The sequence below is a fragment of the Seriola dumerili genome, unplaced genomic scaffold (genome assembly GCF_002260705.1).
Source record: "Seriola dumerili isolate Sdu_G_001 unplaced genomic scaffold, Sdu_1.0 BDQW01000025.1, whole genome shotgun sequence".
Taxonomy (NCBI): Eukaryota; Metazoa; Chordata; class Actinopteri; order Carangiformes; family Carangidae; genus Seriola; species Seriola dumerili.
In genome coordinates, this window is record NW_019174280.1 from 9,849,446 (window position 1) to 9,864,197 (window position 14,752).

Consider the following 14,752-nt stretch of genomic DNA (forward strand, 5'->3'; position numbering starts at 1 on the left):
CGAGGAAACGCTTGTGTTTACGTAGAAGAAAAGTAAGGTTGAGATCAATAATAAATCATTCCTACTCAACCACACTCAATTACATTACATCTTCAGCAGGTCAGCTGTAACTGTATTACATGCGTCTTATGCAAGCTGACACTTAATTACATTAGAGACCTGAGCATCTCTTGTGATTTTCATCCTGATGACAGTGCAAATTCAGCTCATAGTCATCATCACTTGTGACTGTGGAGAAATATTGATTTTAGTTTTCTAGACATGAAGCCTGATATCATTATTCCTCTTCATTTAAGTTTCATGTGTACTAGGTCAACCGTGACATAATCACATCACAACTAATGCCTTGTACTCTGGGCGTTTTATCCCATTCTTCTTTATGTATGTATGTGTGTGTGTGTGTGTGTGTGTGTGTGTGTGTGTGTGTGTGTGTGTGTGTGTGTGTGTGTGTGTGTGTGTGTGTGTGTGTGTGTGTGTGTGTGTGTGTGTATGAGTCATCACATGATCTCTCTATAAGGCCTGAGCTATGTAGGTCAGGGTATGCACTGTTGGGCCTGTGGCTTACCCACAAGACGGCCCTAAATGTAATGTGGCAACCTGCAGGTCTGTGGGATGCGGATGCACAGGGAGATTGATATCACAGCACGGTCGGGTAAAGCTGTCGTTGCATATGTGTGTTTCTGTTTCAGCTCTGCTCGTGTTGCGTGGGAAGCCCAGGTTTAAATTTAGAGTAGCCGTATATAAGTGTTATGAGCTGCAGATGGCCTGGTGAATGTGTCATCTTGTATCGATTCTGGACATGTAATTCACTTCTGTGAAACATCCTTCTCATCCTAGTTGTTTCAGTACCTGAATTGGTCTTAATTTTTCAACTGAATGATCACAATACAATAACTGCCATTAAAAAAAGAGAGCAATGAGTAATACTTAAATAAATTCAGTTTTAGGCAATGCTTGGTGAACTGAATTAGCTCTATCCAGATTATTGCCTCCCACGCACAGCTAAAATAAACACTGGGTCTTCTTTCATAGATTCCTTGCAATACATTGGATAATGTTTCGTAAGGATAATTGGTATGATTTATCATGCCACATATGCAGTACAGTGCATCAAGCCATTTTTTTAGCCAGGCTAGAATGGGTTTATCGATGGCAGTGTTGGCCAGTTGGTTCACCACTTTGGTTTATACTGAAATATCTCAACAATTAGATGTGTTGCCATTAAAAAAAAATATACAGACATTCTTGGTCCCCAGAGGATGAATGCTACTGGCTTTAGCGTTCCCCTGACTTTCTATTGTGCCACCATGAGGTTGACATTTTTAGTTCAGAGAGAAATCTCTCAACAACCACTGGATAGAATGTCATGTAATTCAGTATGGATAATATAGATATATAGGATATCGATATTTGAAGGTAAATCATATGATCCTCTGACTTTTCAGCTAGCACCATCATCATGTCATTACTGTTTCACCAGCACTTTGGTTTATGACCAAATACTTGCCAAAATACTGACATTCCCATGGGCTTCAGCTGTACTTTGAACTTAGTGCTAATTAGCACTAACATGCTAAACTAAGTTGGTGAAAATGAGAAATATAACCAACCGGACATCAGTATGTAAGCGCACTGATGTTAGCCTTTAGCTCACAGCACTGCTGTGAATCCATGAACCTTGCAGCTGCTAATGTTCACTTGCCTGACCAGGGGTTCGTGCTAAGAACGCAACAATTTGGATTTATGTTATTCTCTGTTTGGACAGAAGATCAATGGACATGTGCATATTCAGATTCACATCACATATAAATTGTTTTTTGCACTTCAATAATCTGTATAATTAGGGTTAGTAAGTAGAGGGTCACATATGCAGGTCATCACTTTCTTAATGAAATTAACTCCTCTTTCTGCCAGTGTTGTAATCATATTGTTCTCTGGTAAAAAAAAAAAGAAAAGAAAAAAAGCTTCAGTCACGCACTTTACTTAGAAAAGTCCCCTTTCATATAGAGATTGTTACTTTGCCCTTTTTTGTTTCTCTTCCTTCAAACACACACACACACACACACACACACACACACACACACACACACACACACACACACACACACACACTTACCCTTGTAAACTATTGCACACTCAAGTTTTTCCTCCATTCTTCCTCCTTCACATTCAATTACTGCTAAATGAAAAGCTCTGAGCTAAGCACACATGCACAAATGTAGACACAGTGCACTCCTCATCTGGAGTTGCCACGGTAACCGGGTGAATCCGGGGGAAAGTGAACGTGTCCCAGGCTTTTGCTTGCTTCTGACTTGAAAGTATATGAGAGGGAGCGTGTGTGTGACAGAGTGGGTGATGATCTTCTAACCCTATCACTCCGGATCTCGTCTGACAATTTTATTTCTTTGACAGGAAGCAGAGAGGTAGAGGAGAGGCTGGGAGGGTAATGAGGGAGGAACAGAGGTCAGAAGGGGGAGCAAAATCAGAAAAGATAGACAGATTGACAAAAGTGACAGGAGAAGTTGGGAGTTGATCGCTGTCCTTCCTGGCACAAAATCAAAAAACAAACAAACCATGTGCCATGTTGGAAATGCACATATATCAGAGTAGCAATCAGGTCAGGATGGGATTAATCATAAAATTAAGTGGACAAGCATGTGTGTATTTGAAGAATGCAATGGTGCCAAATAGGAAGCAATTACTGACATAATTATCATTTACCACACAGTAATGAGGATTACTGTGGAGGGCAGAGACGAACAAGGACAAAGAGGGAACGTCAGGTTACCTCACTAGTTTTACTGCACACCGTAGACAGTGTCTGTAAAAAGGCAAAATGCAAAATGAATACATAGATTTAAAAATAAACCAACCATTGATTGTCAAGGAAAATTGAAGGTGTCACCAGATACTTCAGTTAAACAAAATGAAGAATAGTTTTTCTGTCGCTCTCTGTATTTTTGCATCTTGCCCAGATGATGGGTCACAAGTAGATTTTACTTTTTTTAGGTTTCCAAGAAGAAAAGGCCCTGAGGCATGACACAATTAGCAACAATCATAAAGTTCAGACAAAATATTGTTATTACAAAGAGCCATCTCCTATTGACCTTAGGCCTGTGAAGGTACAGAGCCTATGGGGAAATGGTGTTTGTTAAAGATAACTAAAAACATATCTAATATATAAACAACAATATTAGATTGTTTTTCAAAACACTACCATCCTTATCTGCACATGTGAAGGGAGCCACACAACAAACTGTTAAGAAAGGCTTTGTTCCAAGGCTGGATTTTATGTTATTAGCATAGTTACAAATCAGTCAGTGATATTTTGAAAGAGGTTTTCTTATTTCTGTTTAAAAAACCCAGAAGTTGCATTTTCACTTTGGATATACATTTGTGAGAGCTGAACACTCAAAAATTCAACTTCATTAGGACTTTGTCGGTGTGATTTGGCCAGACTTGTCTGACGGTGGCAGCAACACAAGCAAACAACCCAACAACTATCATCATGTTAAACTCTGATTGGCGCACAATACTGTGTGTTTCCCAGCTGAGCCAGGCTCACTTCAAACCAGTGAGAAGAGCTCAGACAAAACAGAAAATATCAAAATGTCTCCTGAGAAATAACCAGAACTATTCTAACAGAAAGTAGTGTGCCTACCCATCATTCATAGTAAGACACTGGTTGGGAAAACAGGTTTTAGAGCCTGTAATGTCTTACTAAATATCAAAACAACAATTTTTAAATTTTGGCCTCCATTTTAACAAACAGGACTATTACAGATTCCATGTTACTGTTTGTGACTATGAAAGCGCTGTATATGCAAATCAGCAACCAAAATCTATAATTTCCATACAAATGCACTTTAGCTGCAGCTGCCTTTTAGTTTAAACTGTTGTGTGCTCTGCAGATGGCTGATTGCCAGCACTGTGTTTCCAGCTGATAACAGCTGCTGTTTTCCAACTTTAAAACTTACACAGAATAACTTTTGCGCAGATATCAGTGCGTTTACACTGCAAAAAAACTGCCTGTTAAACTATTTCTTAATTAAATTATCCCAATTATGAATCCGAAGGATAATTAGAGTAAAACAGAGATCCAAGAACAAAGGGGAGACGCGATGACCATCACCTTAATCATCACATGCACATTTCCATCTGGGTCCACACTGCTCAGCAGATAATGAAAGAGGATTTCAAATGTTTTATTATAAACACTTAATCAGGCCTCACTCAAGTAAGATCTGGTGACTAATTTCTCTGACTGTAAACCATTTCAAATTCACTTTGATTCATTTTGAAAAAGTCCCATCTGCTCAGTAGTATGTGTGTGTGTGTGTGCGTGCGTGTGTGTGTGTGTGTGTGTGTGTGTGTGTGTACAGATGGTAATCTGTATTAAGATGATGAAGGGAGTGGACAACATCCTCACCTTCATTATTGATGATTAATGGAGTGGAAAACAACATCCTCCTCATCAGTGATCCTCTGTTGCTGGGTCTAAGCTGAAAGCTGCCCCAAAGGGAAATTGAACAATCGGAACAATAGAAACCAGCAACAGTATTAGGTTATTAGGCAAAGTGAAGCGGTGGGAAAAGACAGTGAGATGATGATGTAACAAAATCTTTACACTATTGTCTGTCCTGAGAGTTTTATCTTGTTTGGTGCTGAGCCTCTCTCTGGCCAAAACAAAGCTTGAACATATTTTACAGCCTGAGTGGGGTGTGTTTGTCTGTTCAGAGGAGGTTTGGGTCTGTTGGCTTCTCCAGCTGGTGTGTATGTGTGTGTGCGTGTGTGTGTGTGTGAGAGCAGCCTGGACTTTGGTAAACACTTGTGGGTGCACTCTTGTCCATTTGTGGCTCTGGAGGTTTCATCTAGTATCAGTGGACAGCAGCTTATATTTACTGATATTTTGTGTGTGTGTGTGTGTGTGTGTGTGTGCGCGAGTGTGTGTGTGTGTGTGTGTGTGTGTGTGTGTTTGTGTGTGTGTGCACTGCGTGGGAGGGAATGTTTGGGTACATTTGAAAGTGTGTATCTTGCTAATAAGGACAAAATCTTTGAGCAGCTTTTAGCAATCTGAGTTACAGTTACACAGACGTTTTCTTGAGCAGAGCCGGGAGGATTATTATTTCAAATAAATCTTTCATGTCTGTATAAAGCAAAACAAAATTAATGTGGCTCAAGCTGCTTTTAAGGCTGCATTTTTCACAAAAAACCTAAATAAAATTAAAATCAAAACAAAAATCAATGAAGAATAATACGACTGAAGACTCAGATCTTCTTTGCTTTCAGTGTGTGTTTTAATTAGAGGCATTTCTGCTGCTCATTCACACATGTACTCATACACACTCACACCCTGTCACCCACAGACATGCCTGGTCAGTTACAGAACGCACTCAACGGATGTGCAGTTTGCTGGTGATATTTCCCTGCTGTGTAAATTGCAGTGGTTATTAACACAGAGTCAACATGAATCTCAGTTTGAGGCTGGCAGGACAAAGGGCGAGGCTGTCAGATACACAATCTGTGACTGACGACAGGAGGCGAAAAGCGAATCATCAATAAATCTTCAGTTTCCTCTTTGTATGTCACCATCTTCTTATTTTCAATGACTGTGCACATCCCGTAAAGCCACAATGACAACAAATACACACGCACAATCAAAATGCATCTTTATATGATCATTTTAACCCCGCTGAAGTCTACACTGCACCCAAGGTTTTAATTTATTTTGGATAATTTATAATCAATTATTTATATTTTATATTACTGCCAACCCTTTTCCAAAGCATGGTGCAGGTTTTTGATGGGTTTCCTACCTTCCAGGCAACACCATGAAAATTATACGCAGAGTTAAAAAACTTTCTTCAGATAAGCAATCCATCACAGTGAACATAAATCATTTGAATTATTCTGTCAGTGTTACATAATCATGGTTTGATGATACAGCTGGTTGTTTCAAAAGCTTCTGGACTCTCAAGCACTCAAGACATGAAAGTTGGCTTCTGACCAGCAACTTTTTTAATAAATGGAGGGAGTGGTGGGGTGGCCCTTTATGTCAAATCCTGCTTTTCTGTTAATGTTTTACTTGCTGTTACCGTGCCCAAACATAAATGGTGGGTCTAATACTTCCATCGTCATCATTGGGGTTTATAGACATCCTCCAGCTGAAGCTAGGTCTATTCATTATCTGGCATTCGGAATCACTCTGTGGGTTTACTGACTCAGAAATGATCTTCTTGGGAGATTTTAAGATTGATTGGTTATCTAATTCTTTAGATTATTAAAGGTTTGCTCTAGCCTCAATTTATCTCAATTGATCAATGAACCAACCAAGCCTAATACAGGCCTAAAGAACCATAATTGATGCGATTTTTTTCTAATATGAGTGACAAAACCATTGCACATGGTGTTTTTGACTTAAGAATCAGTGATCATTATCCTGCTGCATAGGAACACACGCCTGAAGAGAACCTCATCACAAACTATAGTTAAGAGAAACGTAACAAATTTGAATGACTATATATATAATATATATATTACAAAAACATTACTTTCTGTTGTGAATAAGCATGCACCTTTTAAAAAGATCAGAGTGAAAAAAAAAGATGTAATCCATGGTTTTCTCCTGAACTATCAATTATTTTCTTCTCAAGCAACAAGGCTTGGCCCCTGGTTGGACAGACCAAAGAGGCATCCCTCTGGGATTCATTTAGCAAGATTAGAAATAAATCTGGTAATCTGCTAAATCTGATTATTATCTGAATTTGGTCTCTAGCTCTTATTCAAACACTGCAAAATTCAGGTGGATGGTAAAATCTAATAATAGCAATTCTGCTGCCCCCCAGCCTATTCACGTTAAGTCTGATGAATGATTAGTATAAGATCGTATTGAGATCTGTTCTGCCTTTAATAGACACTTCACAGAGGCTGGTCACATTTTTGAGGACTAGGGTTGTGGATCCCGTCCTTCTAACACTCTTTTTTTTATTAATCATGATTATGTTGCTACTTCAAATCATGCCTCTTCATCATGTCTCTCTCAGCGTAGCTATTAAGGCTTTTCAAGCCATTGATCCCAAGATATTTACTGCTGAGGATTTGGATCATTTTTTTTCTTCCGTCTCTCTGCTCCTCTAATTGCTGAGAAAATAACTAGTAATTTTTCTATTTCCACCAGTGCTTGGGAAACTGCTCATGTCAGGGAGGACATAGGAGTGATACAAATAGCTATAGACCAATATCCAAACTATACTGTTTAACTAAAATTCTAGTCAATTGTAAAAAGTCAACTCAAGAAATTTCTCACAGAGCCCACATCAATCCATGTTCAGGTCTATGCATAGCATTGTTTCTGCCATCACTTAGTTGTGAATGACATTGTCAACGTCTCTCAATGTCCTGGAGGAGAGAGAGCCAGAAGCCTGAGGAAACCTGGCTTTTATGCCCTTCCACACAGGTGCAGCCACACAGGTGGGTGGAGTCTCCCAGGAACATGGAAGCCAGGAAATGCAAAGCGAAAGAGGAGGCCAGGATGTAGCAGACTTAGCAGTAAGAATAAGGGCAGGCAGAACACCTGCAACAGGGGACAGAAGACAGCATATAATATGATATTATTTTATCATATATACATATTTTTTAAACCTTACTATACTATGATGTTCTTTGACGTTTTGATGTCTTACTATACTATGACGTTTTTTGAACTTCTTATGCCTTAATAGACTATGACCTTTTATTACATTTTTATGCCTTACTATACTATGATGTTTTTATGCTTTTGGATGGACATATATTTTTGTCACCTATGTCTATTATATAAACAGACATACTAAAATACACGTTTCTACTAACTAGACATATATGTCAATATATGATCATATTGTTCCAATTTCAAACAGGTTCTATATGTAATTTTTTACACATATAGTCTATACTTTGAATACCTATATGATTTCACTTCTTCATATGTACATATATTTCATATATGGAAATTCAACACATGGGCATTCCTGAATGTAAATTCAGATCATATATGTTAAAAAACCATTTGGTTGACGGCATTAAAAAGCCAATCTGTTTGTTTTGGAAGGGTGGCAGCGTTATTGCGTCCCTGCCAATGTTGAGACCAAACCTACGCTCTTGGTGTCAATACTTTTAATATGGACATGTCTTTGGGTTGAAGTTTATATGCTTAATATTCAGCTAAGTAAAACATTGGGGAAAATCTATGTAACTGCTTTAAAGATTCATGTGCATGTATCCATGACTCATATACAAAAAGTTATATTTTTTTATCCACAAAAACATTTAACCACCACTGACATTCATTGGTACACACACACACAAAAAAACCATTCACTGAAAAGGACTGGTAACACCCATCTTAAAAAAGCCAGACTTTCCTTAGAGAGACAATCAAAAACCTTCAGTCATAACATCCTCCTCCAGTGTTATGAGACTGTCACTGAGGGCATCCTCATTTCCTCTGTAACGGTTTGAAACGGCTCAGACAAACAGTCAAACTCCTTACCCCTCTCACCCTGCTCCCTCCTTTATCTGCTGCCCTCTGCTCAGCTCTACAGTGCAGCTCCCTGCCCACTCACACAACCTGCTTCAAAAACAGCCTTTTCCCACTGCTGTATGGAACCTCAATGCATTAAAATGAACGCTGCCTGTCAAGACCCATGTTTATGCACTTTGACTCAGTGCTGTGCTTAATTTATTGTGTGTGTGTACATGTATAATGGACTGCTGATGTGTGTGCCGTGTTTGTGTTGGTTCAGTCGGCCTGTGATGGAAGGCGAGCTGATTACCAGGCTCCACTGAGACAAAACTGCACCAGCTGCGTCTGTGTCATCACTAAACCTGAACTTAAACCATGATGCTGCCTGAAACCCTGGTTGCCTCCACAGAGAAAATAAACATTGATTCTCTGAAAGGAAGAGCTTAGGAGCTTATTTTTCAATATTTACATGGATCCTGGATGATAATGGAACAACTCCAAAGTCTGATTGACAAGGCCACCTCTGCTGTGATAAGAAAATAAGAAAGTGTAAACCAGGTAGAGTCAAGGGACTCAGACCGAAATAACATGCAGTTGAAGTACTACTCTTTTTTTTTTTTTTAGCTTGCCTTGCATTGTAGCTTACTACTATCCAGATACTATATTTAATTGTTTTTCTCCCAAAACATTACTTGAAGCATGAATAGCATGAATCAGTTTGTGTGTGTTACACAGCGGGTGTTTATCACGGCAAATTAACAGAAAATGGCTTTTGAGGTAATTAAGAAAGTGTGATTACAGTTTGTCAGGGACTGTGCAGCGTGTGAGGCGACAGTAGTTTCTCACAGCTGCAGGCAGTCGGAAAATTGTTCAGCTATAAATCACTTGACTGTAGTAACATGCCTTTGTCCTAACCCTATGATAAGCAAATAGCGTACAACAATGCATAAGTACTATAGTGAACATCCTGTATTTAAATTGTTAGTCAGGTATAAATATGCAAGTTTTCTGATAGAAGTAAAATGGACTAAGCATCAGAAATACTCATTATGCAGCAGAATGTAAATGTAATGTTAATGAATCCTTCAGAAAAATTCCATATGTAAGCACTATTTTAATGTTGCAGCTTGTTAAGGTTCATTTTAACTACCTTATACTACTGTTCACCATTTTAACCAATGCCATGCATCATATTTTTTGAGTGAATAGTTTGACACAGTCTACAGTCAGCAGCCAGTTAGCTTACCTTAGCATAAAGACAGGGCAGGGTAAAACAGCTTGCCTGACTCTGTCTGAAATTGAAATCTGCCTCCCAGCACCTCCTCCTTAATTTGCCGCCTCTACTCTTTCTGCTAATCTAAGATAATAATCTAGAAACTATAGATGTATAATTAAATGATAAATGTAGTCATGTAAAACATACCATACCATGTGTCCCTGATATGTAGTGGAGTAGAAGTAGCATAAAATGGATAAACTCAAGTAGAGTACGAATAAATCAAATTATATTTAGGTACGGTATTTGAGTAAAGTATATATTTGGATTTCACCACTGGTGAAGTACATTTTCTTGGAAAATAAATTTGGTAAATTTCTAGCTAAAGGCATCAAGCAGAAGAAACAGAAACTTCTTAACATGTTAGAGTTTTTTTTTTTATGTCTGTTTGGTTTATTATTATTTCTCTGTGTTTACTTCAAAGTTCAAACTGTATTTTTAGTAAGTCACTTTTTTATAAACATTCCTGAGGGGGGAAGCACTTTAAGTACTGTATACACATCCAAAAACTCTAATATCGACCAGGCTCCAATTATTGTTTTATATCAGCAGTGTAGTCAAACACACACTGCTCCAGATGAAAAAAATGTGTGTTTCTACTGGCGTTAAAAGAGCTGCATTTCTTACTTTCCTTGGTGTATGACAGAGAGAGACAGAGCATCATTCCTCCTAATAGATTCAGTGAATCTGTATGTGGGTGAGTGGGGGGGTGGTGGTGGTGGAGGGGGAGGGGGAGGGGGGGTAGCTTGTTCATATTCCAGTCATGTTCGAGTCACCTTGCAGTCGAGGCTCTTCATCACACTCTCACTCCCCCTCCCTCTGCCTGCCCTTTAATTTCTTAAAATTATTATTGTGATAATTGCCAGCTCTCAGCCCACACCCTCAGTGAGATGGTTTCTATTTTTCAAATTTTTATTATGATTATTACACCTATGTGTGTGTATGTATTGTACAGTATGTGCTCGCTGTGTGCTGTTATCAACTGAAATATGAGAAAAAAGTGATCTGTGAGGTGGCAAGTATAGTAAGCTGACCAGACATGCATACACAGTATAGAGTCTGCTTACACACTCACACTCTTTCTTTCTCAAACACACACACACACACACACATACACAAACGCTTAAAAGTGCATGCGTTCAGTAAGGCAGATGGTGCCGTGAACTGATACTAAAATAGACAGAGAAAAGAGGGTAAAAAGGAAAAACGAGGATGATATTTTGTCTTTCAGAGCAAAAGCAGAGAACAACCCTGTGGGCTTCAGAGAGTACGAGCACACGCACACGCTCACACACTCACGTGCACACGCGCGCACACACACACACATGCATACAAACTGCACAACACATCAGGAGCACTCAGTTGTATGGATGCAGGCCAAGTTTTGCTACTTTCTTGTATCTTTTTTTTTGTTTGTTTTTGGTTATTGTTTTATTTTTTAAAAATCTATTATTTCTAAGTTATTAGTTTAAAAAAAATTCAATTTCTTGGTCTGAATTTTGAGAGCCAGCCACTGTGCATCCACTCGTGTCTTGTCTGTCTGTTGTCAAATGAGACAGCCTGTTTGTTTTCTTAGTGGTTGTATTTTTGAATTCAAGCTGGGGTATCAGCTGTCCTGACCGTGTCTACTTACAAAAAATTACAAAAACTGGTATGATGAAAGTAAAGTATAAAATAGAAATCAGTTTTTGTGCCGTGTGCAGAGTAAAAGGGTCCCTAGTATGGGTCACACCCTCAGACTTCCCACAGTGCAACCTCATAGGAGGCCCCAGGGGAAAAAATTGGTTGTTGTTGCTGCTGAGCACTCTGACATTTAAGTGGGTGACTCTGATACTCTAACTGAGCCTAACTAGCTTGATTATTACACTGCTTGATATTTGGAGTAATATCATTTGTTGACACAATAAATATATTTTGGGGAAGCATGAATATAACAGTCTTGAGATGATTTACAGCAATATGACTAAAATACAGAACTTTAAAGATAGGAAATAGGAGGAAGGGGAGAACCTGCCTGCTAGCGAGCATACCGTCCAGAGAACCAGAGGAAGGTCTGGGATGAAATATTCAAAGTTGAATGGACAATAAACAACTAAAATATTCTACTTTAATAAATATGTTAGTATTCTAATTCAGTTTTCTCTCTGAAGAAGAAACATACGTGGGCCTATCATGGGCCTCATGAATATTCAGCACAAGTCACACCAGTGATTTCCATTCCAGATGAGACACAGCGGGTATGAAGCACTAACAAGGGCTAATAGACATTTTCTGCAGGGAGGCTTTTTTTATCTTATGTTTTTGTTTTTCCAGCAAAGCAGTCGGACTGTCAACCATAAAACCATCAACCTAGGAGGCAATTTCAGGAGTTATGGTCAGAAAAAGTGGATTATGTGTTGAAAATTTAACAACCAAACTGATTCAGAAGCCGTGAGAACATTTTGGTTGGGAAAATGTCTTCTATCTCCATTTGTCTCTATTAGCTGATGATGAAATTCATCTATAGCTGTAAATTCCCAGATTAATATCACCAATATCTAATCAATTTTTGTAATTTTTTTCGCCTAAGGTCTACCCCGCTACACTTCACTACAGTTTCTGAGATATGCTGGCAGCCAGACAAGAGACAAACTGATGAAAACAAAACCTCCTTAATTTACATTCTACGCTCAAATGCAGATACTCCGACCAGTTTCCTGGTCTTTGTTGTGATTCTCATGGTTGAAATCTAATATCTGCCAGCTCTCCCGTGCATCATGAGTGCAGCAGAGCAAACCTCCACACATACCAAGTGATGTGACTCAGAGAGGGCTGTAGATGGGCGAAGGCTGCAGAGCAAATTCCAATAGGACAAGCGTAAGACCATGCTATATCTATATCCTCAGATCATTTCAGTCATGTTGGTCAGGCGATTACCAATGCGCCCTCCATCCATCCATCCATCCATCCATCCATCCCCCAGCCCTGTCTCCGGTTAAATCACGATGCTTTTGACAGTCACAGTTGGCAAGCTGTTAATTCTCCACGAATTCTGATGAATCACACTGAATGTGCGCCCGTCACAGCACTATATCACACACAGGTTAGCCGATGACTAAATCACAGTATCGGATATGCAGCATTACTACATGCAATTGAATAGATTCTCACATTATGAGGGAAGCTGTGAAATAAAAGAGCTAGCACATTGGTAACACCCTGATGAACCTATTTCGCAGAGCTCACACTGACATTTTTTCATTTATTCAAAAGCTAATATTGATATAAGAGAGAAAGCTCAGGGAAAGGTGCAAAAACAGCAACACTGTGCTCTTTACTTTGATTTTATATGCTTTATATTTATTCACCATCTTTTCTGTCTTAGTACTGCTTATGCAACAGGTATGAGGCTGCCTCCTTCACTTCTGCTTTATGCCTCCTAAATGTCAACAGTAAGAATAAGGTCAATATTGTTTGTGAAACGGCTCATTATGCTGAACGTTGATGAAATTAGCTGCTCTTCTCCTGCCTGTATAAAACTCTGCAATTATTTCTTTCCACTTGTTTTATTGTCTGTCCTACTGGTTTCATTTCTAGGTCGTGGATCCAAATCATCCACTCATTTATCACTAGCTGTCCACCTATCTGCCTCTTGCTGGTCATTCATGGCATTGCCTACAGATATCCCACTGCACCAGGAGCATTAACTCAGCTCCTCGCAGCACAGATGCTTTCTGTGTTGGGAGCGCCATGTGACACTGTCCTTGATCCAGACTCCTTGTAAAACCAGTTACACCCCCCCCCAAGGGAAAAATACAGATGACAAGCCCCTCGACTCTGGTACATTCAGCATAATACACTGTCTTTCTCTTTTCAACAGAAATACCAGTTTAATTCACCAGCTTGTTCTTTACTGTGGTTTCACTGCACGTTGAGCTAACGTCAGTGACACTCACTGACTTCCTGCAGATGTTTCAAATTAAAAGGGTAAACATGAGAGAAGCGTTGTTTTTGCTTTAAACAATTAGAAATAAATGGCTAATGTAAGCATGTCCCAAGTAAAGGCAGTGTTCTCCCTTCAACTGAGGTAAATTGGAGACTTCACAGGAACAGAAGTCAGAGATGTCAATAAGGAATTCCTGCATAATCCTGAGAGGAGGTCTGAAGGGACTTGAACCGAAAAATGAGGCATGCACCATTTGGCCATGATGCAATGATGTTGAAGAAAATGGAAGCATTGGGTGGGGCTGGGGGTGTTAAATTCCTCCATTAAATAGACCTGGGTTCTCTTTATTTTAACAGTTTTATTACAAAATGAGTTTATTGAACTGTCCGCCCCCTCCCCCCCATATTGACATGACATTTAAGAAACAAATGCTTTCATGAAAATCTCTTTTTGAATCTTAGCTTTTGTATTTGTCACTAATAGTGCAATCCTTTTAGAAGATTCGGGCACTGTCCAGTGACATGTTTCATAATGCCTAGAACACTGTTAGAGAAACGTACGGGGCCAACACAGTCTTTTGGAATATATGACAATCTTGATGTGAACTGTACATATACTACATACAAGCACAATCTGTAACCACTGCGGACCCACACGTACAACTAGACTGAAATCAGGAGACAGAGAGGGTATTGGTTTTCAATCTCATATCCTGTTTTATTGTTCAAATATGGCAGAACAAGATATACAACACAGCACAAACAACACACCCACGCAGTCAGACACACACACACACTCGGACAAACGGAAAGACAAACAGAAAGGGCAATTTTGTAGAGATGTTCACACAGGAGTTCACACAGCTGCGAGTTGTCGTGATTGATAGAGACAAGAACTTCTCTAGGGAACCACTGATCAAACATCCCACAGTCACTTTATGAACTCAAACACACACACACACACACACACACACACACACACACACACACACACACACACACACACACACACACACACACACACACACACACGCACGCGGGCACAGATG